Raw genomic sequence first — 24,913 nt, forward strand, 5'->3', positions numbered from 1 at the left:
CAAAACATCTTGTTTTTATACTAACATCTTCCCTGTGGTGCCCCTACATTAGCAATATCCTATCTGCAATGGAAGCTGAGGAAACAGTTTTGACCAGTGACAATGCAAAGCCTCACTTTGCACTTCTGACACATGATGGAGGTCTGTCCATCCTGGCACATCCTGCATCGGGCTTTCACTGACAGGATAGGGAAGTGGTGATCCTGTCATATATCATATCATCCACAGGCCTGGGGACCTTTGGCTGTTTGATTGCTCTTGGTGGTGTATTGTCTTCATTTCCTTTGGAGGGCCGTCCCCTTTTCTACTTTTCGGGGTAGATGAGTCCTTTGGCAGTATCCAACCTAAAGTCCTTCACACACTGGCATTTCTGACCCAGTACTGCTGCATCACGCCGGTGCAGAAGCCATGTGTTATTGACAGCAATGTCAACCATCTGCCAAAATATGCCCAGGTATCATCAGTGAGACTTTGCTGGAGTGCGATACAGGGCAATTATCATATCAACCAAATCCAGTCATCCCATGTGAGTGTTGTAGTCAGTCACAATCTTATACTGGCACACTTATCTTCCTCTTTTCCTCTTTAGAGTACCATCTCACTTGGACAACAGGCTTGACAGAAGCACAGGAGCTCACCAAGGTGACTGTTTTGTTGTCTGCCAATTTGACCATAGCGAGCTTTGCATCATTGTCTACGCGAAAGTCAAAGCTGCCTCTTCCTCTTCCTCTTCGTAGGAGGTCTCAATCTTCTTCCAATCTACAACCCATCAGGCAGTTCTTTCAAATGGTACCCAAACTTCTCAGGCCCATAGACTCGTTTAGACTTGAAATGTGAAAACATTGTCAAAGTAGACAATGCAGTCGGAGGGGTTTCTGATGGTTCTGCATAGCTGCAGAACAGCATTTGCACCTAATCCAAACTCTCTGTCTGGAGTTTGAGTAGCACCATCAACTGTAGATTTCCCTGTGTAAACTATGAAATTATACACAAAGCCAGACACACCAGCTTGCACAAAGATCTTGAACCCCCATTTCCTGGCTTTTCTGGGTAGATACTGCTGCAGACTTCCAGCTTTTTTTGCCTTTGTAGGGAACCATCATCTGATCAATTTAAAATTGGTTCTCTCAATTCCCATACACTTCCTCCTCATGTGGTCAAGTACAGGCCTTATTTTCAGCAGGTGATCTTCACAGGAGTCAGAGCTCATGTTATCTTGAAAGTGGAGCATCCTGGATAAACATTTGTACCTCTTGTGTGGCATGACATCTGCTACTTTGTCATATCTTGTATCTGTAGCCCAGTAGTTTTCCACTGCAGGCATTTTCACTATACCCATGATCAGCTTCATTCCAATAAATGCCTTGATTTCAGACACATTAGTGTTGATGCTGCAGCCAATGAGCTGACGCAAATACAAGTTTGTCTGGTGAGCTATGACCTCAAAGATGTCACTGTCAAAGAATTTGGAGAAGTATGTTAATGGAGTGGAGAGCTCGTATGGTGCAGTGAAGCAGCTTAGTGTAGCAGAAGACGCAGAAGGTGCTCAAACTACTTGCGTGTGTGTGCGTTTGTGTGTGCATGTGTGTCACAGAGAGAGAGTGCGTGTGTGTTTGCCTGTGTGTGTGTGAGAGAGAGAGATGTCTCCTGCCTTCCTCCACTCATTTACTAACACACATCACCATACTACACATCATGTATTATTGCAGGCAGACACATACAATATGTACAACAAAACCACTAGATTTTTCACATTAACAATTTGCAGTACTCCTGAATCTGATGAACCATCAGGTGGCAAAACTACACACTTCACCTCTCTCAAACTGTAGAAAGTGCTGACAGAAATTCCCTGAAAATGTGTACACTGGTGAATTAATCAATAATACACATTTAAGACTAAAGTAAAGAGTAATCAATATTTCACACATTTATGTTATTGATTATCTGTATAGTATAGGCCTCAAAACATAAGTTTATCTGTGAGTGATTATCTCCGTTTTATACCCTTATCTGGTCAATGTATCCTCCAGGATACAAATGTTAGGTGCCTGATTATCAAAGTTGTGAAAATGTATTTCATTATTTTTCAACAAGAACATATAGAATCATCCTTAAACAACACTATTTTCTAACACTAAATCCCGCCAAAATATAATAAACATGAAAAAATAACACTTATCTCATGGCCAGTGTCTTTCTCCACGTACGTTGCCATTTTGGGTTTCGATACAAATGAAGAATGTCGTCAAAGTCACATGACCTTACTTGACCCATCCCCCCCTCATGATATAAACTACAGCCACTTAATGCCCCTCCCCCGAGAGCTCCTCCTCCCACAGCCTGTCAAATGACTGTATCCCCCAGGATACAGAAACTATTTAAGGGTTAAAGAGTATGTACTTTCCGGCTAATGCGACGCACTCGTCGCATCAGGCTATGTCTGACCGCTTTCAAGGTAGCAGTTAGCTGAGCTAACATTAGCTATTGATAGCTAGCTAGCTTGTTAGTTACTAGTAGCTAGCAATACAACTGTACAAAGCTATAATGTGTTACCCCAACTGCATTACTTACCTAGCTATCTATCTATACTTCAGGCTTAAGTTGCCCTGCTGCTCTTGGATCTGATTTCCCAAAATAACAAGGGAACATTATGTCTGACTCTGGATTAATAGGTGACATACTTTACACCAGAAAAAAAAAACATCTCTGGTTAGTCTGTAGCTATGCTAACCATCAAATGTCTATCGGTGCGTCTTGTTGGGATAGTTAGCTAGCTCTATGGTTCTATGCTTAGCTAGCTAGTCTATATTGGCTTGGTGGTACATTAACATTACTAGCCAATTGCATTAGCTAGCTAGCTATGTGACGTTAAATTAGACAATTTAGCTATGATGGCAACTTCTAGCTAGCTAACTTATTGCTGCCACACACACACACGCACACAGACTGACCCTGTGGAAATTACTGAATGTGTTTCTAAGCCAATCAGCTTTCGGCATCTAGCATGTGATGTAGTTAGTATCATAATATTTACATGGTCCTGGGTAGCAAGTTATAGAAAGTAAAGTGCATGCATCTCTTTAATCTCTTCTCTTTTTGTGCTTGCTTAGTAACCGAGCTAACTAGTTAGTTTAAAACAAACTTACCCAATTGATTTCTAAAAACTCCTGCATTCCTCTGAAAATTGTCTATTTGTTTGTTGATTCAAAGAGAATATTTGATTGAATCCTCAGCAGCCTGCCCAGTGGTACATGTTGTTTGAAGTAGACCACCATAGTTACAATACCTATAGCAGGTATTCATGCATTGTGTGTTAGAAGTGCGTAGGTCAAGATAATGTTCTTGGTGCTTCTGTTACTTTCCTGTCTTTCAGCTTTTGCCAACCATTATGAAATTATTTCTCATTTTAAACATAGTTTTTGGGTTTAATAGTATAATCCTGCTGTCAAACTCAGTGTTTGCCTGGTTCTGGGCTGAAGCAGATGCCCCCCCCCCCTCTGAGGCTGGTCCTCTGAGCCCGGTTCTGCTCAAGGTGAGAATACACAATACAGCAAGTCACCTGACTGTGTGTGTGTGTGTGTGTGTGTGTGTGTACAGGAACAGTACAGGAAGTGACTTTTGGTGTGTACAATAATAGTTTTATTAGAGGCTTCTGGACAGTGTTTTGAACATAATAAGAAATTAAAAGTTGAACATGGGTAAAATTGCTGTGACTAAAGACCTTACTTGATTAGATCTTATCTGTTTACAATTTTCTTTTAACTGATATCAGTGCCATTCTTGTCGTAATTATGAACATCTCCTTTTAAGAACTGAAAGTAAAAATGAAACCAAGTTTAACTTTAAGAATCCTAGGGGATGAAAACAAGATCATATCCTTTTTATCTTTTGTAAAAAAAATTAAATAATATTTCCAATCAAAAGTTAACTTTTTTCTTTGAAAACTTCACACAAAAATGAACTGAAATTAACTTGTGTTTGAACGTAACAGGCAAAACCCAAGCCACTACCCTCCTCCACTTCATGCCTCGGAAACCGATCTTTGTGGACTCCCTCCCTCCACTGTCCCATTTTCGAATAGACAAACGAACAAAAGCTCATTCAACTCCGCCCACCTCCACTGTGGCAGTCTCAGCATGCATACTGAAAATGCTAAGGTTTCATTATACAGGCAAAAAATGCTGCGTTTTATGCAGGCCTAACAAACTTTCACCATCGGAAATGTAATGTAATTGGCTAAAATGCCTCTCAGTTGTCACTTAAATAATATATATAAATATATCCTGCTTCCATCGTGATTGAAAATTGCACCATGAAAAAAAGGAATGGAAACACAAAACAACACTGGCCCAGCCATGGTGAGACTTAAGTGGTTAAACCACCCTCTTCTGAGTATTGATATGGATACAGATAAAATAGTTGGTTCAACAGATACAGGTACTCGTTCACTTGAAAAATCCACTGTCTAAATGTAATGTAATCTAGCAACAGTGAACAGCAACAATCATAGCTATGGGCAGCAGTGTGATGTGACCAGCCTCTTATCTTTCTAAAATCTAAATCTCTGCCTCATATATGCTAATTTGCGCTGCTGTTTATTCCTTAATTCCTGCATTCATCATGTTTCCCTTTCTCTTCATAACTATTGCCTTTGAAATAATCCAGTAACAAAGAGTAAAATTTTATAACATCCTCAAGATTGAAAAGGGAAAGATTAACCAGCAGCTGAGGCAACATCCACAAAAGCCCGACTAGAGACAAGCTCCACCCAACCCTGCATCCACTAATGCCCCTAAGCAGCTGTGTCCATCGATTCATCAATAGCCATTATTAACAGCGCTGAAAACAGCACAATTAATTACTTTTTCTTTTTTTTTTTTCTGTTGAGTTTCCTCTTTCTCCTTGTGTGATGGGATTGATCTTTATTTGGAAAAACACAAATACAGATCCTGTGATAATGATCCAACAAGGAAAACACTGGTCCCCCAAATTAAAGATGGCCACCACTCGCTGTGGACACATTGAACATGAAAACAAGGAAAATCCTGCACAAACTGCGTATTTCTAAGCAGCATTTGCAGTGCAAAGAGCTGGACAAAGAAAATCACATTATAACAAAATAAGGACATGGAGTTTTTGCATGTTACTGAATATAAAGTACATTGGCCCTAAGAAATGCTGTAAGAATTTCAGAAACTTACTGTGCTGTCATTCTGTCAGTACAATGGCCGAGACCCATGACCACGGGTGAGAATTGTTCACGAAAAAGTAGATAGTAGAGAAGATTTGGGGTTTTTTGCTCCATGAAGGTGTCTCTTTCCTGTGATCTTACCGGGGCTTCACCTCATCACACTGGTTTCCTGGGAGGCTAGGCGCAACCTGCTCCTAGTGCAGTTTGCAGCTAACAAAACACATTTTTAAAATGACTGTTTAATGGCTGATAAAAAAAAAAAAAGATATGACCCATTTGAAAAGGAATTGCTCCCTAAAATGTAAACTGGTTGCCCCACCTTTAGCAGCAATTGAACACTTCCCATCACTGTGGAGGTATTTTAATCCACCATTCTTTGCAGAACTGCTTTACTTCTGACAAAATCATTTTTCTGACCCGTACCTGCATGATTTTATGCATTGCACTGCTGCCACACAATTGGCTGATTGGATAATCGCATGAATAAGTAGGTGTACAAAGTTATTTCTAAGGCTTGGGGACACTGAAGCACAGTGAGAGCCTCCAAAATACCCTAGTCAGCAGCCATAAAATACGTTCCTCTGTTAGCTCCTGGCACATTAAGAGTCTCCAAATTGAAATTAGTTAGAACAATAGAACAATAGTGATGATGAGTTGTGGGCCTGCCAAAATTCCTCGAAGGGCACAGTGACAACACGCATGGTCCCAGATGAACGTCCAACGACCTGCTAACCAAGAGAAACATCAACGCTCATGTCACAATTGCAAAGAAGCACCTGGATGATCTCCAATCCTTTTGGGATAATGTCCTACGGACCGATAAGTGAAATGTGGTGTGGTTTGAAAGCACCTGCCAAGGGTTAGGTAATTGTGGCTGGGCCAGTCATTATAAAACTGGGTCACCTGGGTTCACTTCCCCCTTTGTTAATCCATTTTATTTTTAATGTATGGTGAAGCATGTGACATAGCTGATCATCATGGCATCAGTTGTGCAGTGAACAACATTTTGGCATTGAGTATGCCAGGGGGGAATTGATGTGCTTGTGTTAAACTGGTTGACTGCATGTGTTTGTTTAACTGGGTAGATTTCAAGATTTCAAGATTTCAAGAAGGAGCAGCTCCACTGCGTGAGGCCTGAGTCTGCTCCTTTTGTTTGAAATGATCTCCCCCTCCATAGAAAGTATATGCTCACAGGGAATTGATGAGGCCAACTGATACAGATTTGGATATACAGTTTTTTGTCTTGGGGGGGTTTGGCTATGCTATGTACTGCTGAACCTCCACCATCTGCAGTCACATTTTGTGTCCTCTAGGTCTGCACCACTCTTGCCCCTAAATGGTATCAAAGGCTACCTATGAGACATTTGCAGACCTTGTTGGTGGATGTAATAATGATATTGTATTGACGTAATTAAGAAAAATCACAAGAGGATGTAGGTCCAGCTTCTGAAGTTGATTGCTGTGTGTTATGACCATCGGTAAACCGTAACATAGGGAGACCATAAGGTACGTTTAAAAAAACTAATTTTATTCAACGCAAAAAAAAACAAAGTGTCACGTGTGGCGTGTGTATATATAAGAAATGTGTGTGAATGCACGAATGAAAAGTGGGGTGTGACTTCTCAGCGCCAACCAGAAAAAAGGTCAACAAACAACAGGACATCCAGCTGCCCAGCCTGGCACAGGAGGACAACAAAAAGTAGAGCACAAGCCCCCAGAAAGCCCTGGGGTGCCGAAATATAGCCTTCTAGCCTGGTGCTTACAATTTCAAAGGCGGTATCGTGCCATGGCTGACTCCTGCAAAAAACAAAGGTAAACAAAACAAACCGATAAGGGATCAAGGGACGTCATACCACCCCCTCCCAATTAGAAGGGCGCTACCATGTGACCTAAATATCCAACTGTAACATTAATATTATCATAACCTCCGGTTAAATACAATAGAACGGAGTATGACTTACACCGGCAAACAAATAGAGGTGTGATTATGCAGGTGCTTGGGAGAGGGTGTCCGCGAGAACATTCTCGTGTAGGAATGGGTGAATGAGAAGCATCAATTGTACAGCGCTTTGGATAAAGGTGCTATATAAATTCCAACCATTTATCATTTACCCAGATACATAACTGTCCCCAGATGATGATGCTGCTGATATTTGCACACGTGAGTTGCTTTATGGCTTCACTTGCTTTGTTGGGGCTGAGAAACCCCCATAAATGAGAGAACATTTAGAATCTTGGATTGAGCATTGTTGCTATGTTCATGCTCATGGTCTCAAAAAGGAGATGAACGAGATTTTGGCAGAGTTGGCTTGCCATCACTGTGGTTTTGTTATATACTGAGTGGTCAGTCATTTTCAGGAGGGGTATAACTTTGGAGCCGAGAACTCTCTTCCACAGTGGCATCACTGAATGGCTGCAATACATCCAGACACTCACCTCAGCCATGAGTATTCCTCAGCTGTGAGTGCAGGGACATCAGTGTGGATAGATACTCCTCGTACTCTCAGGTCAAATAGCCACTGTAGCATGATAAATGTACTGTTCTAGTGTCTCTCAACCTCTTGGATCAGTTTCAGCACTGGCCGCCTCATCTGTTGGATCTGTTTGAGCCTCTTCATAGAGTTGAATAAGATAACGGTTGCTTTCTGAGGGGCAAGGGGGAACTGTGGTCACAGTGGCGGTAACAATTAACATATGAGCATAAATTGCCTATATGAAGAATACTAAATGGATCCTAAATATCCAAAATAGGTGTGTGGGCTATAAGACAACATACATTTGCAGTGGAGCATCTTCTGGAGAACCAAACTACTCTCTTTGCTTTGTTGCACATCTCCAAGAGCCCAAGAGCCTTGCTAACCACCAGGTTTTAGAGAAACAAAGGCATGCTGCAGATTTAATAACCAAGTGGATAAAGTGGGAGAAGCAATATAGAACCATATAATCTGCATGAAAATGGACCCATTTAAATATTCAGCGATGTCATTCATGTAAATGGTACACCGCAGACACCCTTTCATCACCCACTTATAAAAATAAATAAGTGGGTGACTTATGTATCCTTCACATAATAATAAGTAATAACAAACTTTATGTATAGTGCTTTTCAAAAACAAAGTTACGGAGAGCTTTAGACGCATACAAATGAAAATAGGAAAAATGAAATAGGACATAGGACAACAAGGATAGGACAAATATTGAAATAAATATACAAAATTAGTCAAGTAAAAACATGGCAGAATGAGAAGGGGGTAAATAAAATGACATTTAATGGATGCACAAATAAAAATATAAAATTATAATAAAATATGAACATAAGAGCAAATCGGGCATTAAAAGCCGCTTTGTAAAAGTGTGTCTTGAGGAGGGATTTATAATCAGCCACTGACTCAACGAGCCTGATCTCCTCAGGCAGGGCACTCTATCAGTCTAGGGCAGGGGTCAGCAACCCTGGTCCTGGAGAGCCGCAGGGTGTGCTGGTTTTTGTTTTCGCCTTAATACCAGCAACTGATTCAGACCCAAGAAACCAGGTGAGGCGAGTTAACTGTGTAATCCACTGCTTTAATCGATCAATTAAGTGCTGAGTAACGACAAAATCTAGCACACCCTGCGGCTCTCCAGGACCAGGGTTGCCGACCCCTGGTCTAGGGGCTCTAATTGCAAATGGTCTCCTTTTGGTTTTTAACCTAGACTTTGAAATGACCAACACTGCTTTACCTGAGGATCTCAGCCTGCATGTTTGCTCATTGGCTTGAGATCCTCTACCAAATTTCCAACACATTTCACTCTACCATTACCATATGTTTAGACAGCACTTTATAATAACACTCTGTAGTAAACTGGAGTAGGCTTGCTCCTCACATTTCGTTTCCCTCTCTTAATGAGTACTTTAGCTACTGATGAATATTGGGAAGGTGTTCCTTACCTCCAGGGATAGGCATCTCACACCTGCCAGATTGTGTAGTTCAGCATTACCTGACACCTTAAACAAGCCCCTGTAGTTATGAAACAAGAGGTGTGGAAAATCCACTGAAAATGATTTATTTGTCACTATTTCCTCATGGAGAAAGGATTTATTCACAACTGAGGTACTATCCTCACTTTACTGAAGAACACATGTGACTACAAGGGAGGGGTGTAGCTAGGCATTACGGGCCCCCTGAAAGAATATTGTTCTGGGGCCTCTATCCTATTGGTGGGCCCCACCAATCTGAAAAAGAAAAAATAATAATTCAGTGAGACGACTCGCAATGAATTCCGCAATATCTATTGAGGTTTAATGTAAATGCAAACTTTGGCATCAAAGCTCTGCCTCTCATTACTACCTGTTGTAAGCCAGCCCAAAGAAGGAGTGTCTACAAACCCCAAAAACCGCTTAAAACGACAAGGCTTGACCCGACTATGCTATGTATGATGTGAAGAACCCACTGTAAACCTTGAAATTGCAGTCAAAAGTTTGTACCTATACGTAAGTGCCGGGCCATCAGTCCAAACTATTCTTTCAGCTATTTAGCTGAAAATCTGGCAGGAGACATTCCCCAGTCTTGACAGATACTGAAGTGTACATAGAGGACAAGAGTGTACATAGAGGACAATGCAAAAGTATGTATGTTGTTTAATGGAAACCTGCACAAGCAATACATATTTGGAATGATGGCTGCGTTAGCACTGTCGGAGACCACGTGAAAGGAGCACACCATGAATGAGTTTAGGGAATGGGCAAATTCCTGGCACATTAAGATTTCTGTTTCATGAATCCATAGCTTAACCGGATCTGTTTGGATATTCAAATTAAAGCATGACATAATACCAAAATGCACGTGAAGGCAGAATGCTGCTCTCCCCCAGATTTCCCAAATGTGAACTCTGACTACCAGAAACAGGTGCATGCCACTTGTGTCTGTCAGTGAGATCAATTGACATGTAGACACTTGTGGACGAATTTGGCTACAGGCCGACAAATTAGGGGTGGCCTGTAGCGTAGTGGTTAAGGTACATGACTGGCACCCGCAAGTTCGGTGGTTCGATTCCCAGTGTAGCCACAATAAGATCTGCACAGCTATTGGGCCCTTGAGCAAGGCCCTTAACCCTGCATTGATCCAGGGGAGGATTGTCTCCTGCTTGGTCTAACAACTGTATTACTCTAGATAAGAGTGTCTGCCAAATGCCATTAATGTAATGTAATGGGAACAGTTGGCATCACTGCCAAGTCTCTGCATCTTGCATGCTTAGTGGACGACTGATTTGGTGGACTGCATGTCCATATATTCAATTTCAATTACATTTTTATGTGTATATAGCGCTTTTCACGGCTGACTGACACAAGACACTTAGAGTAACAGTAGCATGGGCCCCCCTGCTCTCCACTCCCATTAGACGCAAGCATCATGTGAAGGGGCGGTGCTTCTCCAGTTGTCTGCCTGAACTAGCTTTCATTAATAATAATTTTGAATTGAAAAAATATAAACATTCTGATTCTGATGGATTCTGCCAATCCATCACAGAATTAGAATATCTGTTCAGAGGGTATCTGATTGCTGTCACTTGTCCAATGTATGCTGGGATAGGCTCCAGCCCCCCTGCGATCCTGACCAGGAATAAACCTGTTAGATAATGGATGGATGGATATTCTTCAGGCCAAATGTTGTCTTATAAGCAGCCAGGGTCAAGCTTTCAGTTGTGTAGCCAAGAATGTTTTGCTGCACCCTCAATGATACATGCCAACTTCATCCATATTGTTCATCCATATTGTTCAAATTCAGTTGTGTGTTAGCAAGGCTCGCTGTGTTCCGTTTGAAAAATATAATAAGGCATTTTTTGTTTTTCATCATGCACCAGTTTTAATTGTATATACTAGATGCACAGAAGCTGAAATGGAAACCATTAAGCTCAGTTTACAGTCCAGCCACCAAGAGAAATTGACCTTTTGTCACCCGAGTCATGACACTTGGTGTGCAACATAAATTAGTATAAATATAAGTATAAATTTGGCTCTGAGCAGTTTGTAGAACCCGCACAGTTAGCCCAATGAGGGAATGATTTTGGACATAATAATAAAAACATTTTGGACCATTTCTCAAGTTTTAGACATAAGACTATACAGTCTCATGTCTTTTGTCATTTTTCACTGAAACAGCTGGAGGTGAAGGGGCAACAAGTTTTTTCCTTGGCTGTTGTGAAGTAAATAAGAGATTTTAATTATCATCCTCCGTCCAAGAACAGAGCACAATTACGTTTAAGAATATACTGGGTCCGTTGCCACAGGTCAGATATAGATTGACCTGCCCCATATCCCGCTTAAAGCTGGCCAGAAATGGATCAGTAAAATTATTATTATTCTCCGTTCGCAAAGGGGGCCATGTTGTAAGCTTAGTGGTTACTATAGTTTTACTCATTTATCTGACTCCATTTAAGATTAGAATTGAGAAGTGTGGTTTTGATACATGCGCAAACCTCGGGAGTGGTTACACTCGACTCTTACTGGCGCCACCATTACTCAATATATGCTCCCGGGATTAGCATTATTGCTGAAATCTCAGTTCGGTGGAGAATTCAGAGGCTGAGGGTCTAGCCAACACAATACATGCACTATACTGACATGATAGTTGCGAGCCCAGGTCGGCATGCATTTAGAGGGCTCCTTAGAGTCAACTTGACAGGAACCGGCGTAGAAACGCACATGGGTTCCCTTCGCATCAAATTACAAGAGCCATGTACCACCAATCCTTTTATGAGCCGAACTTGGCTGCCTTTCCCAGCTTGGAAACACCACTAAAGTACCAAGCCACTGATCAGTTGGTCTTCAGTCATAATTTAGGCTGAAAAAGTTACAAGATGAATTAGAGTCATGGAGATTACGCAAGTTACAAACAAAATAGTTTATTCGCAGACAGGTAGGTTATTAGCTTTAGAATATTACAGTCAATTACAAAATAGACAAATTGAAAATAGAAATATAGAGTAAATAGTCTTACCCAGCCTGCTTTGGCTACACACATATACAGAGTATGCACAGTGTGGGAAGCCGAGTGCGATCTTCCCTGATAGGCTTTTCTCCCTTGCTTTTATGCCAAATCATACGTTTGATCCAGGCGGCAGTGCTGTAAATTAGCCTGGAGGGGTTGTCAAATCTGAAATTTAGACCCCCTCCCTTGGGGGTTGTCAAGTAAGGGTAAATAGAAAATTAAATGATTACCAGAGAGGACATTCCACTGTTCCAGTTTTACCTTGAGTTCCTGAAACTATGGTTTATTAAACTCCATTTGGTATGGAATGTATCTCATCCGATTCCTTGATTCTACCCGATCACATCCATACCAGACAGATTATCCAAATGTTTTATTATGGTGCAGTTATCATGAAGCCTCCCTCCTGAGTATTCATTTTACATGCAATTCCTGTTACTACTACATAAGACATAATGCAATACTACAAGGATCACATGGGCTATTGACCATCTCAACAGCAGTTTTGAAGTTTTCATCCAGGAGAGCAGTCACTGGTGTGTGGCCTAACTGCCCTTACACCACTCATACATCTTCCCCTTATCCCCTTGGCGCCAATGGCCTGAAACTCCCCAAAGGTGGTCCAAACAGCATTGTCCTCTGTTCCTTTGACACATACCAGAAGCCCCAGCTCACAGGCTCCTCACAAATGGAAGCCCTTCTCGAGTCACACTTTGCCTCCCCCCTACAAGTTGTAGAACTTCTGTTCATCTGTTTTAAAATAAAACATTAAATTACATAAAAATAACTTTGCATGGATCCTGAAACTGAAATAGCAGGATGGCTGAACTCCACGCCCCGTGACATCCAGCAAGCTCTTTTCAATATCTTTAATGTTGGCTTGCACCATCAACCGATCAGGGGCCCCACTGCCCATGCATTGTGAAGATGCCTTCAGTGAATAGAGTTCTAGAGCTGTAAAAAACAAGACTCTGATTTCATGTTCTGAGGTCAACTCGAATTGCACATGAGGCATTTTTAAAACTGGCAAAATCAAAATTCTGGGAAAAGGACCATTTGAATCTTATGCATCCATACTTTTGCGACTATAGGCTACCGCTTCCCTGATGGAATAAGCTTAAATGCTGAATGTAACACATGGGAGTTGTATTATCACGTTTTTGGACAGCCTTGATGCTTAAATATAGATTTTCAGAATAACATCAAAAACACAGAATAGATAGTACCTCTGTAAAAGGATCTGCTTTTTGAAAGGCAGTGTAGTTTGACATCAAGTGAAAGGGCTTTGTAGGACATTTGTCTGTATGTCTCTACTTTTTGCGATCGGAGTATTAGACCATACAAAGCAGAGGGAGAGATGGAGAGAGAGAGAGAGAGAGAGAGAGAGAGAGAGAGCCCTCAGTAGGCCCAGTGCATTGATCTTCCCCATTTTGTTACACAAGCCATTCTGAGAGCTCCTGTAGTCGGCAGGCCACCGTCACTAATGGCAACGGAGGCACAGGCTCTCAGCGGCAGGTTAAACCACACCGCGATGAGTCTGCCGCTAATTCCTCTCCTCACGGCCGGTCTCCCTTTGAAGTTTCCTCTCATTATTCCCAGTTTGGTTCCACCTCCCCCCCATCTGTCCTGCCACTATCATTTCCAGCCGAAAGCGAGACTGGGATATATCACATCGGTGCTCCCAGGCACCGATTTGTGGGTTATGAGTGTTGCCACATTTTCTGTGTGCCACCAAACTCGCCGGCTTCTAGGACTGCTCACTGGGCAAAACGGGGGATTTTGATTATCCTCAAACTTTCCTCTATGGTATTTAGTGCAATAAGGGCACATTTATTTTAACAAGAAAAGCATTTAGGCAAAACCCTGTTTCCTAGTATCAGCATAAATATTCCAGGAAACAGACAAAAAAAACTACAACTATAACAAAGTTAGCGAACCAGCACAATACAATAAGGAGGGTGTACTCAAACTGTCTTGTTTTTGAGTCATTTTTATTTGACCCACCATTTTTATTTCTACATTTAATTATTATTAAATAGCCTATTCTATTTTCGCAAGATGTGAAAAAATATATAAATATGTGAAATGGTACTGAATGAACAGATTCATTGTATTAAACAATAATAATAAAAGTAATTGATTTTGTATGTCTAGATATGTAATGGAAAATAAAATAATTTAATGGTCAGGACTGCAATCATCTGTCAGACTGCTGTATGTTTATACAGAGAATGGAAATTGGAGCCGCGGTGCCGCACAGCTAAAGGTAACGGACCTTCATGCAGGCATCAGTTTGTTACAATTGCACACTGCCAAAGCTCTCGTGGAGCGGCTAATTGGCTCGCCGCTCTGAGGGAAGGACTCGGCAGGGGGATCGCCGCACACAATAGTGCATCAGAGTCACGGTCACGGGCGAGACGGTACCGCCAGATCCACCCGGGCTGCTGAGCGACGGGGTCGTTGATGTCGGTGATCTTCAGCTAACAGGGCAAATTTAAATGGATAGGCCCCAGTTGGCTACCAAATTGGGAGAAAATTGAGGACAAAAAATAGAAATGGGTAATTATATACTAAATACCTGGGCAATTAGTTCAATAACGTATTTTTTCTGAAGAGCAACAGACACTGCGTGCATATAGAAAATGTTACAGTTTTGTTATGCAGGTGAATAAATGCTGTGTTTTATGCAAGCCTAACAAATTATACACCGCTGAAAATGTCATGTCATTAGCCGATATGCTTTTACTTGTGAATTGTCTTACGCATGTTTCTGCAACTAAATTACAAATACTGTTCAGAGATTTGGGTTCATCGTGTTCGAGAGAGCCTATACAAAACGTAGAGAATGGCATTTATATCTACAAGTATGGCAAAACGGACAACAATGATAATTCCTCCAGAGAATTTCTTAGTAAACAATGGACCAACATGTCTCAGTTAGCACATTTTTGGAATGAGAAACTATTATGACTTTGGTCTACTGTACACTTGGTGTGAAAAGGACACTAACATTACCCTATTTCTTGTATTATGTAGATTTCCTTTACCTCCCACGTTACAAAATAAGGAACTGTTGTCGCTAGCGCAATGGCATGTTAAAATTGGATATACCACGTTCTATCTGTATAACCTTAGTGATTGAAAATTGAAGGCTGAAGAAAGGACTTAAGGGGTAAAACTCAGTTATACAGAGAACCGAGAGTTTTAACGCTTTCAAACTGTATATCCTGTTACCATAGTGATTGAAATTTGCAGGCTAAAAAAAGGAACGAATGCAAAAAAAAACCCTCACCAGCCCTTTTATACATTTTGCTTTCACCATGTAGAAGTTACAGCACTTTTTATAGAAATATAAAGGCAACTCACAACTTTGCCAGACATTTTCTCTAGCACGGGAGAGCAGAGCAAAGGTTAGCGGGTGTCCTTGGGTTTCCCCAAAATGTCTTCTTTTCCATTTCATTAGCTGCCAGCAAGTGTTGCTGATGTCTCCTCAGCCTGTGTTTATCGATTTCTTCAGCTCATGATGTTTCTCTGAGCCATGAGCGGGGTACTTCAGCTTTCTCCCTCACTCCCACTCTCCTTTCATACTCCCCTCATGCAGTGGAGCCTCCGGCTCGATCAATAGAGCGCCCCGCCTGGAGAGTATCCCAGCAGCCCCGCTCCACCCGGGAGTCAGAGAAACATCAGGCGACAGCAACGTGTTCATCCACCTGCCCTACCTCATCCAGAGGGATGTTTTCTGCAATTAAAACTATTTTTACAGCAAGCAAAGTGGTTGTTTTCGGGGGGGGGATAAACGGTGATGAACATGTCAAGTAAAAGGAGAATCGGGGGTAAATATAATTTGAGCAAGAGTAATAGGGAGTCCACACGGGTGAGTGACTCCATTTCCCATGAGTCTGTGCTGCAACCTGTCACTAATGGGGACGGGTGTGGGCGTAGTAACACTGGGAAGGGCGGGTGATTTATTCCGCCGGCGTTCTCGGCTGGCACGCGCCGCGGGATTCCCAGGCGGCCGCATCCCAGCGCATCCGCCCCGGCGGACCGGCCCGCTTGATTGTCCTCGTCTGGGAAACCACAGCAATTTATCTGCGTTAGCAGAGCAGTCTGCCGCCTGTCTGGAGAGAGGACAGCAGGGCGATGGCCTGGGCGGAGGCTAAAGAAAGATAACAAGACTGAGGAAGAGGAGAAGAAAGAAAGGTCACAGAGAAGAAGTCGTGACGAGACAGCTGATGAGCTTGGATGAGCAGTGGTTCTCACTCCTGCTCCTGGTGTTGGAGAGCACACAGGGTGTGCTGGTTTTTGTTTTTGCCTTCATATCAGCAAATTAATTCAAATGGTAAATGGTTGGCATTTATATAGCGCCTTTATCCAAAGCGCTGTACAATTGATGCTTCTCATTCACCCATTCATACACACACTCACACCGACGGCGATTGCCTGCCATGCAAGGCGCCGACCAGCTCATCAAGAGCATTTGGGGGTTAGGTGTCTTGCTCAGGGACACTTCGACACCGCCCGGGGGGGGGGACGAAGACGAACCGGCAACCCTCTGACTGCCAGAAGACTGCTCTTACTGCCTGAGCCATGTCACCATGTCGCAATTCAGACCTAAGAAACCAGGTGAGGTGAGTAATGAACTGCTTTAATTGATCAATTAAGTGCTGAGTAACCACAAAAGGCAGCACACCCTGTGCTAGATGAAGCCATATTCAACTGCAGCCGATTGTTAGTCACCAGAACCAATATTGAACTGAACTGAAGACAATGCGACACAGCCTGGAACAGATCGTGACTCAGATTCAGTCAGACAACAGCACCCACTGTCCATCCCTTTGTAAAAGGGCAAGCTCAACCCCTGCTAACGCTGTTAGCTCGATAGCTTCCGGTCGGCACAAAAAAAAAAGTCTGCTCCGTGCTTTGCCATCATTGCCGTTATTGGATCCTTTGTTTGTGGAAGCGGTCTCTGTAGCTGCGTCAGCGTGTACCTGTAGGGTGCTAATGTAGGCCGTCGTGCGGTGCCCGAGGTGACAGGTGACTCATTCCCGCCCACCCGCTGGCATCCCTCGTCGTTAGATCCCTTTCGTCGTGCCCTTTACCAAAGTTCCGGCACGCAGCTTTTTATGGGTCTAGCTGGAAGGCCCGGGAACAGTCAACGTCAACACCTCACTAGGCGTAGGTGTGCTGTCATGAGGGCTAACCCTGAAAGCACAAGCATCAAAAAGTATTTTTATCAGTGAAATTTGCCTGTGTTATCTCACTGGACACGTACGAATGTAAGTCAAGGAAAGAGGAAAAGAAGAAGCTTCGAATAAACTTTGATAAATTGTACTTTATCATGTGTTGGACTCATTTTTCCTCCCTATGAGATGGAGTAATTCTCTTTGTCAGAGATGAATTAACTCCTGTGGAGCTAATTGATGACTATACATCCTACTGTGAAGGAAGGGGTGTCGTTTAATGGGGTTAGGGTATTTTTGATGGTGGACCAAACTCGCTTCAGGCTGCTTTTAAGGCCTGTGGGTCCCCCTCAGATGTGCAGGGGACTGCAGGAACAGTAGTAATATTTTTCTTTTTTTGGATTGTGAATAAAACGGGACAATGCAACACAATGCTGGAATTGAAACTGGCCTTGCCCTCAGGAGAAGTGAGAGTTGCACTGAATCACAAAATATTTACGAGGCACTGGTAGAGTGGGTGCTACTCGCTGACCTTGTGGCTCCATTTTTCTTTGCTGTGCTTGTTTTGTTTGGACCCTTGTCTTCTTGCAAGGCCGACCAGAGATGGTTCCTCCCTCCCTGACAGCCTGACTAAATTCACTCCCACAGCTTTCCATGGAACTAGTAGCAATTATTATACATTACGCTTTAAAACCCAGCATCACCTTCCTTTAAATTAAGGCTGCAGGCATACTTTCACTCTTGGTAGCATGCCATGTGCACAACTGTTACCTTCTACCTACTTTCAGTCAACAGTCTATTAGCTAGATTGCTGTAACAAGGTGCTTTACTCTGCAGTGTGCTTGGCAGTATCTGACAAGTGGTAGGAAACAGGTTTCCTACCTTGCTGCTTTCTCTGGTGGAAAGGAGAGGTACTTTTAACTATGGTGGTTGAGAAGAGTGGTAGGCAAATCTGAAAACTGAGAAGGATGAACAGATTCAATTGTCATGTAAATTATGACACTTCAGTTTTGCAATACGGAAGTCCCTTGCGTAAATGCCTCCCAGTCCTGTCGGGAAAATCTCTCAAACGCGGGATTATTAGCCAAATTGTTTATTTCACACCATAATTATGTAATTATTTCGAGCTGTTATTTATTTCTATGTTTTGTCTTGATTTGTTAATGGAAGATTGATCAGTGCTATATTTTGACAGTGTGGTCTCTCTCCAGGCCAAAGCCTTGACAGTTACATTGTTGTATTGAACTGGAATAAGAGTGATGGAGAATAATTGTCCGGGGACAATGGCAGTTGAATTGTTTGAAGGGAGAAGAAAGAGCACCAACGTGACAGAAAAAGAACAGACATTTCCCTATGTGTCAGCAGCTGGAGGAGACTGGAATTTCAAACAGACATTCAAGTGAGAGACAGATATAGGGAGGGGGAGGCAGACGGAGAGAAAAGGGTGGATAGACAATAGAGGAAGAGAAGAGAATGAGGAGAGCTGTAGCCTTTTATTATTTATTATGCAATAATTTCATCTGACCCACATCCATTATATATACAATTATGAGAACTTTCTGCATAGTATAGGATGTGAATACCTCAAGACACAAAAAGACATGAGCAATTTCAAGTTACAGAATAAAACTGATATGAGAACATACTGTATAAAAGTAATTTCTTAAATGTATATGTAATGTTATCTGTTCTCTGTTATCTGTATACGAATGTACACGTTTTTGCTAGGGCATTAAATTACTGTATGTGTTGTATTCATTTAAATTGGGAGTGGATGTTTTTATAACTCTGGCTGGCGGTGATGGATGTCCAGCAGTTCTCAGTTTTTAGCACTGGGTGACCCTGGAAGATTACTGCTTTGAAGTGTGACGTGATTTACCTGTGTCACCCATAACCCTTTACATCTGAGCTAACCATGTTTCGGCAACTGCACAGTCTGGCAAAGGTAGCTATCAAAGTGTCCTCTAGAGGGTTGAAGCTGCTGAAAATCTGGGAGCTGGGAGAATAGGAGAAACCGGTACAGGGGATGAATGAGGAGCAGAAGGAGCTTGCACAGGGGGACACAAGGAGCAGGACTAGGGGGACAGGAGGAGCAGGTGCAGGGGAGACAGGAGGAGCAGGTCCAGGAGGAGCAGGTGCAGGGGGACACGAGGAGCAGGACTAGGGGGACAGGAGGAGCAGGTGCAGGGGAGACAGGAGGAGCAGGTCCAGGAGGAGCAGGTGCAGGGGGACACGAGGAGCAGGACTAGGGGGACAGGAGGAGCAGGTGCAGGGGAGACAGGAAGAGCAGGTCCAGGAGGAGCAGGTGCAGGGGGACACAAGGAGCAGGTGCAGGGGGACAGGAGGAGGAGGAGCAGGAGGAGCAGGTGCAGGGGGCTCGAGGAGAAAGACAGGTCCTGCCCTTTAAAACGTAATTTCAAATATCTATAGTGCTAGTGCCTTTCTTTTTACTACTGTTCATCTGAGAAGTTAATAACATATCTGATTTTCATTTTTCAAAGGTTTCATTTCCTGAATTTGTGGTGTCTTTCGTTGTCTGAAATATATGACTCACCTGTTTGTTTAATAAACAAATAAACTTTGGGGAAACTCATCTCCCTCTCTCTCTTCTTCAGTATATCATCTGTGAGAATTTGGGACCATGGAAAAAAATTGCAGGGAAACTGTTCCTCACAGAGGGACTAGTCAACAGTGGAGCACAGCTGTGATTTGAGTCAAGCCTCTCCTAATTTGTTTCATTGCTCAGTCAATTGCTTTCCTCTATTCTGGTAAACATAGATGGCAGTGCTAAAATTGGAGGGTGGTTTATTAATCCTGGTGCAATGTTTCCTTTTCCTGTCTTCAGGGAAATCAATTTTGTTATCATGAAAAAATACAATTATACAAAAAATAAAATCTGTAAATAAAAGTTATGGCAGTTTTGAAAGATGTATTGCCAATACAATGGGGATGTGTTTTGCTTTTTAAATTTTAACGAGGCCATGATTTTAATGATTTCTAATGCTTCCCCACCAGACATGTAGTACACCCAAAGTTCAAACAAAATGTTGATGGTTTATGTCCGCAATGCAATTTCTCTTTCTTCAATTGTTTGTTTCCCCTATTTTATTCCTAAGAGTTGTCATGAGCCACGGACCCCTTGCCGAGCTCAGACCTCACGTTCCCACGAGCAGTACCTCACCATGAGGTGTCTCGGGGACGAACTCAAGTACTCCGAACGTCCTGGAGCCCTGGTAAGTTCTACTGAACTTCCAGCCCAGTCTCGAAGTGAAGGGTGTGATGCAAATCTGGTATTCGATGTCCTGTATTCAATGTATTCCTCTAAAGAATCTTTATCACATATGATTATAGTAAGATATACTTTATTATAATCAATCAAAAGAATAGTTATACAGATTACAGTGTACATATCATCTTTTGCAGTTTGCTGATCACATGCAAGTTACATATACCCCTTTAGCTCTTTCTAATTTACCTTTCCACCTATGATGTTTAAAAATCAAGGTACACCCCTCAAATATCCATCCTCCTCTTTGGCCTTTACCTTATCTTATGGCTCCCCCTTCACGGAGATAAAAGCTACTGAACTTCCATTAATACAATGGGTACGAACACCCCTAAAGTCTACTACTTATTTATATCGTATATAGTATCTTACTAAAAAATAAGAGACATAAAAATGAAAGGAAACTTATAACGCTGAGCTTCTATGTACTACTTTTCCTACTTTTACAAGTAATATAGATTATAATTACCACCCATGCCCTAAATATAGCCATCTCGTTTTCTGTGGGATCTGATCCTTCCTCCTTGCTATTGATGAGCTCTTTGAACAGCTGCATTGGTTTGGGAATCTGGGGCCGGATCAGGACCCAGACTTTCAAAAGACGTGACTTTGCACTTCGTACTTCTCCTGCCAGTTGTATGGGATGTGCACTGGTATGTCTTCAAACACGTCGGGGGTTTTGCAGTGCAGCCGCAGCATATGCGTCTCCTCACTGACACTGAGGTTAGGGGGGGAGGCTTCAGGTTCTTGCGTGGGTCCAGCTGGAAGGTGTTCTGTAGCGTGGAGGAACCCCGCATCCCGTCTGTTGGCCTCCAGGTGCAGTTCACGGCTCCAAGCATGTCGTAAAAGCCCTTTAACTCTTTCACCAGCTTTTCTGTATGATGAGGGATGCGCATGAACACCTCTTCGACATCAGTCCCGCTGCCACAACTCTTGGGCTGAGTCCGCACCGCGTACGTCACTCCTCTCTCCATATCCAGATCCTGGAGTGGTGCGCAGAGGGAGCGCGCCACTCCAGCTTGACTACAGCTGTCTTGCATTGCTCTCTCTTCAACAGCCCGTAGATATCTTCTGAAGCCAAATTCTAAGATCCCATCCTAAGGTCTAAAAGCTTATTCCTTATATATCTTTTTTGCATACAAAAGTGTACCTTTTTGATAAGAAATGTCCCCAATATTTCAAGCGGGAAGACATTTATCTCTTATACAACTTGTTTTTTAGTGACCATATTCATCACTTCTGTTTTTCCCACTGTCATTTTCTCATACCTCAAAAGAAATTTCCCCAATACTTTATCTCATGTGCCCCTCCGGTTTGGGAATTTCCACCATCTTAATATACGAGTGGAAAAACACTAGCTCTTATGTCATTTTTTAATGAACCTATTCATCACTGGTATTTGTCTCCCTGTCATAATCTCTCCTTGGACTCTCTCCATACTTTGACTTCATACAAGCCAGAAGTTAGTGCCCTCCACCATCTCAACACACTCTTCAGGTGCCCCTCTCCACGGCGCCTTAAGGGATCTACAAAGGACATCCAGCCAATAGCTGAGTGTAAATCATTCCCCAACTTCCCCAAATTATTTGTGCTATAATCAGGAAGGCCCTTGAAGCCTCTTAATCTTCTTTCGGTATTGACATCCCTTCCATTTTCCTTATTTTTTTGTTTTAGCCAGGCATTGTGCCCCTCCCCTGTAGGGTTGGGGTATTCTCAGTCAGAACTTTAACCTTGCTCCTTAAAACCCTAAATCTAAGTGCCCCGACTTCAGACTCCTCTACTGACAAGTATGGCTGCTCATTATCTCTGAACCACATATTTCTTCTTACGGGCGTTCTTACTACCACCTCGATGGTGTGTGCGAGGGGTTAACAATGCATTCCTTTCTAACCCATCCCCCGTCAATCTCTCATCAGGGGGGCCTAGGGCCGGGTCCTCGACAAGTAACATTACAGTATTAGACTTCCAACAGCAACAACACATAGCCTAAAACACACACATTCCAACATATTTATTACCTTTATTCTGGTAAATCTCATTGAGATAGTGATCTCATAATCAAGGATGAGGACCCAGTATAGGGCCTTGTGGAACTCCTTTCATTATCAGCAAAAAAATCACAATTCATATTGTGTGTAAATGGTGGTTACTGTAGGAAATATACGATGTGTGTGTTGTGCTTGTTTATTACTATCTTGACTGGAACGCGTGTGTCACATTAGTCCAGCTCTAAACTGGAGAAAATAAGGAGAATATAAGAGCGAGATGGCTGGAGAGGAAACAGGCTTACCAAAGGAGACCGTCTGTACGCCATGCTGTCCAACAAGTAGTGTCCCGGCTTGCTGCTTGCTTCATTCAAGTTTAATTTATTCCGTGAAATTAAAGCAAAAGCTCTTCTCCAAAATCAAAAACAAAAAATACAGCTTTCCACAGTGCTCTTACAGAGGAAATGCTGTTTTTTTAGGGAACATTCATTTTCATTCATTCATTTAAGTTCATTAAACTTACAAGAGTGCCCTGTCACACCTGAATGAAAACCTAATTCAAGTTTTTAACCACAGCATATAATAACATGCTAGCTGCGTTTATATACACATACACAACATAAGTACCGAAAAGACCATCCATGGGCAAATATTGCTGCTTGCGGCGTTCATACATGTACATACGTACATGACATTAAGATCATGGGGCATACATAATCCCTTCCCCACCACATAAGCATAGAAAACAATGTAGAACAGGGGTTTATATTGATAGCATGAATCCAGCATATCTAAAGATAGCATGAAAGGTCCAATTTTTCATTTATTCCATGGGGAAAGAGAGTGTGTTGCATTCATAAATCACCACCCATTTGATGTGACAAAACCCTTTCCAAACGGACAAACTTTAGATCAGACAGAACATGTTGAGCAAGAGACCGCTTATGTTCTGTAATTCTCACTGGAGCAGAGTGCTTATGTTTCCTTACATATAAACGAGGACGTGGACAAAAGATCACAAACAACATAATCTGAATGATGTGTAAGCAGCTGTTTGATGGGATACCACTAAAAGATTTGTGTTGGGATTTACAAAGTTTTACCTTTTAGTGTGAGGGCACACAGCACAATGCAGAGAACTGTGGCATTTGTACAGTATGTGAGGTATATTATGTAGATGTGTGTTTGCAAGGTACCAGTCCTTTGTCCAGACATACACTTACTGAGCACTTTATTAGGAATAGTTTTACTTAATTGCATGAATGAGTAGGTGTAATCTAATCAGCCAATTGTGTGGCACCAGTGCAATGCATACAATCATGTAGCTATGGGTCAGGAGCTTCAGTTAATGTTCATATCAACCATCAGAATGGGGAAAAATTGTGATCTAAGTGAATTTGATGGTGGAATGATTGTTGGTGGCAGACAGGGTGGTTTGAGTGTCAGAAACGGCTGATCTCCTGGGATTTTCACACACAGTAGTGTCTAAAGTTTTCAAAGAATGGTGCAAAAAACTTTGTAAAAATCCAGTGAGCAGCAGTTCTGCAGACAGAAGTGCTTTGTTAATAAGAAACGTCAGAGGAGAATGGCCAGACTGGTCACATGAAGGTGACAGTAACGCAAATAACCACATATTACAACAGTGGTATGCTGAAGAGAATCTCTGAACACGCACCGTAACTTTAAGTGGATAGGCTACAGCAGTAGAAGTAAAAAAAATAAGTAATAAATACCTAATAAAGTGCTCGCTGAGTGTATACAGTGGCTTCAGTTAATCATAAATTGGTCAACTGCCCTAGAATCCTCTGGGAGACCAGTAAATGCTCTAGAAGGGGTTTATGCATTTCTTTTGGTTCTTAAAAACAGTACCCCAAGTAATGGTGAGAGCTTGAATAACTTATTTAAATTGTGTTGTGGTAACAAAAGCTTTCTTTCTTTTTGCAGATCAAACTGACCATACTGAGAATGAAGAGGAAAATAACATTGGATACCAAACTCAGTGCCTGTCATACTAGATTATATTTCCATGGTAGCAGACCAAATAATTTGCTGGCAATGAAGCTTAGTGAATTGCATAAATATATAACAGCAATACACTCAGTAACTATAGAAATAGCCTGAGTAAAGTAGTCCTCATTTCTTCTAATTTTACCTAAATATTTATCAATCTACAAGTACTTGGGATGTGCTTGTGTATCAATTTTGCTGGATGAACCAATATCTCTTGGTGAGATTACAAGGGCTTCTAAGGCCATCTAAGGCCATGTCTGAAGACTGAGTCCTGAGTTATTTGAGAAATTCTT

The sequence above is a fragment of the Conger conger genome, chromosome 13 (genome assembly GCF_963514075.1).
Source record: "Conger conger chromosome 13, fConCon1.1, whole genome shotgun sequence".
NCBI lineage: Eukaryota > Metazoa > Chordata > Actinopteri > Anguilliformes > Congridae > Conger > Conger conger.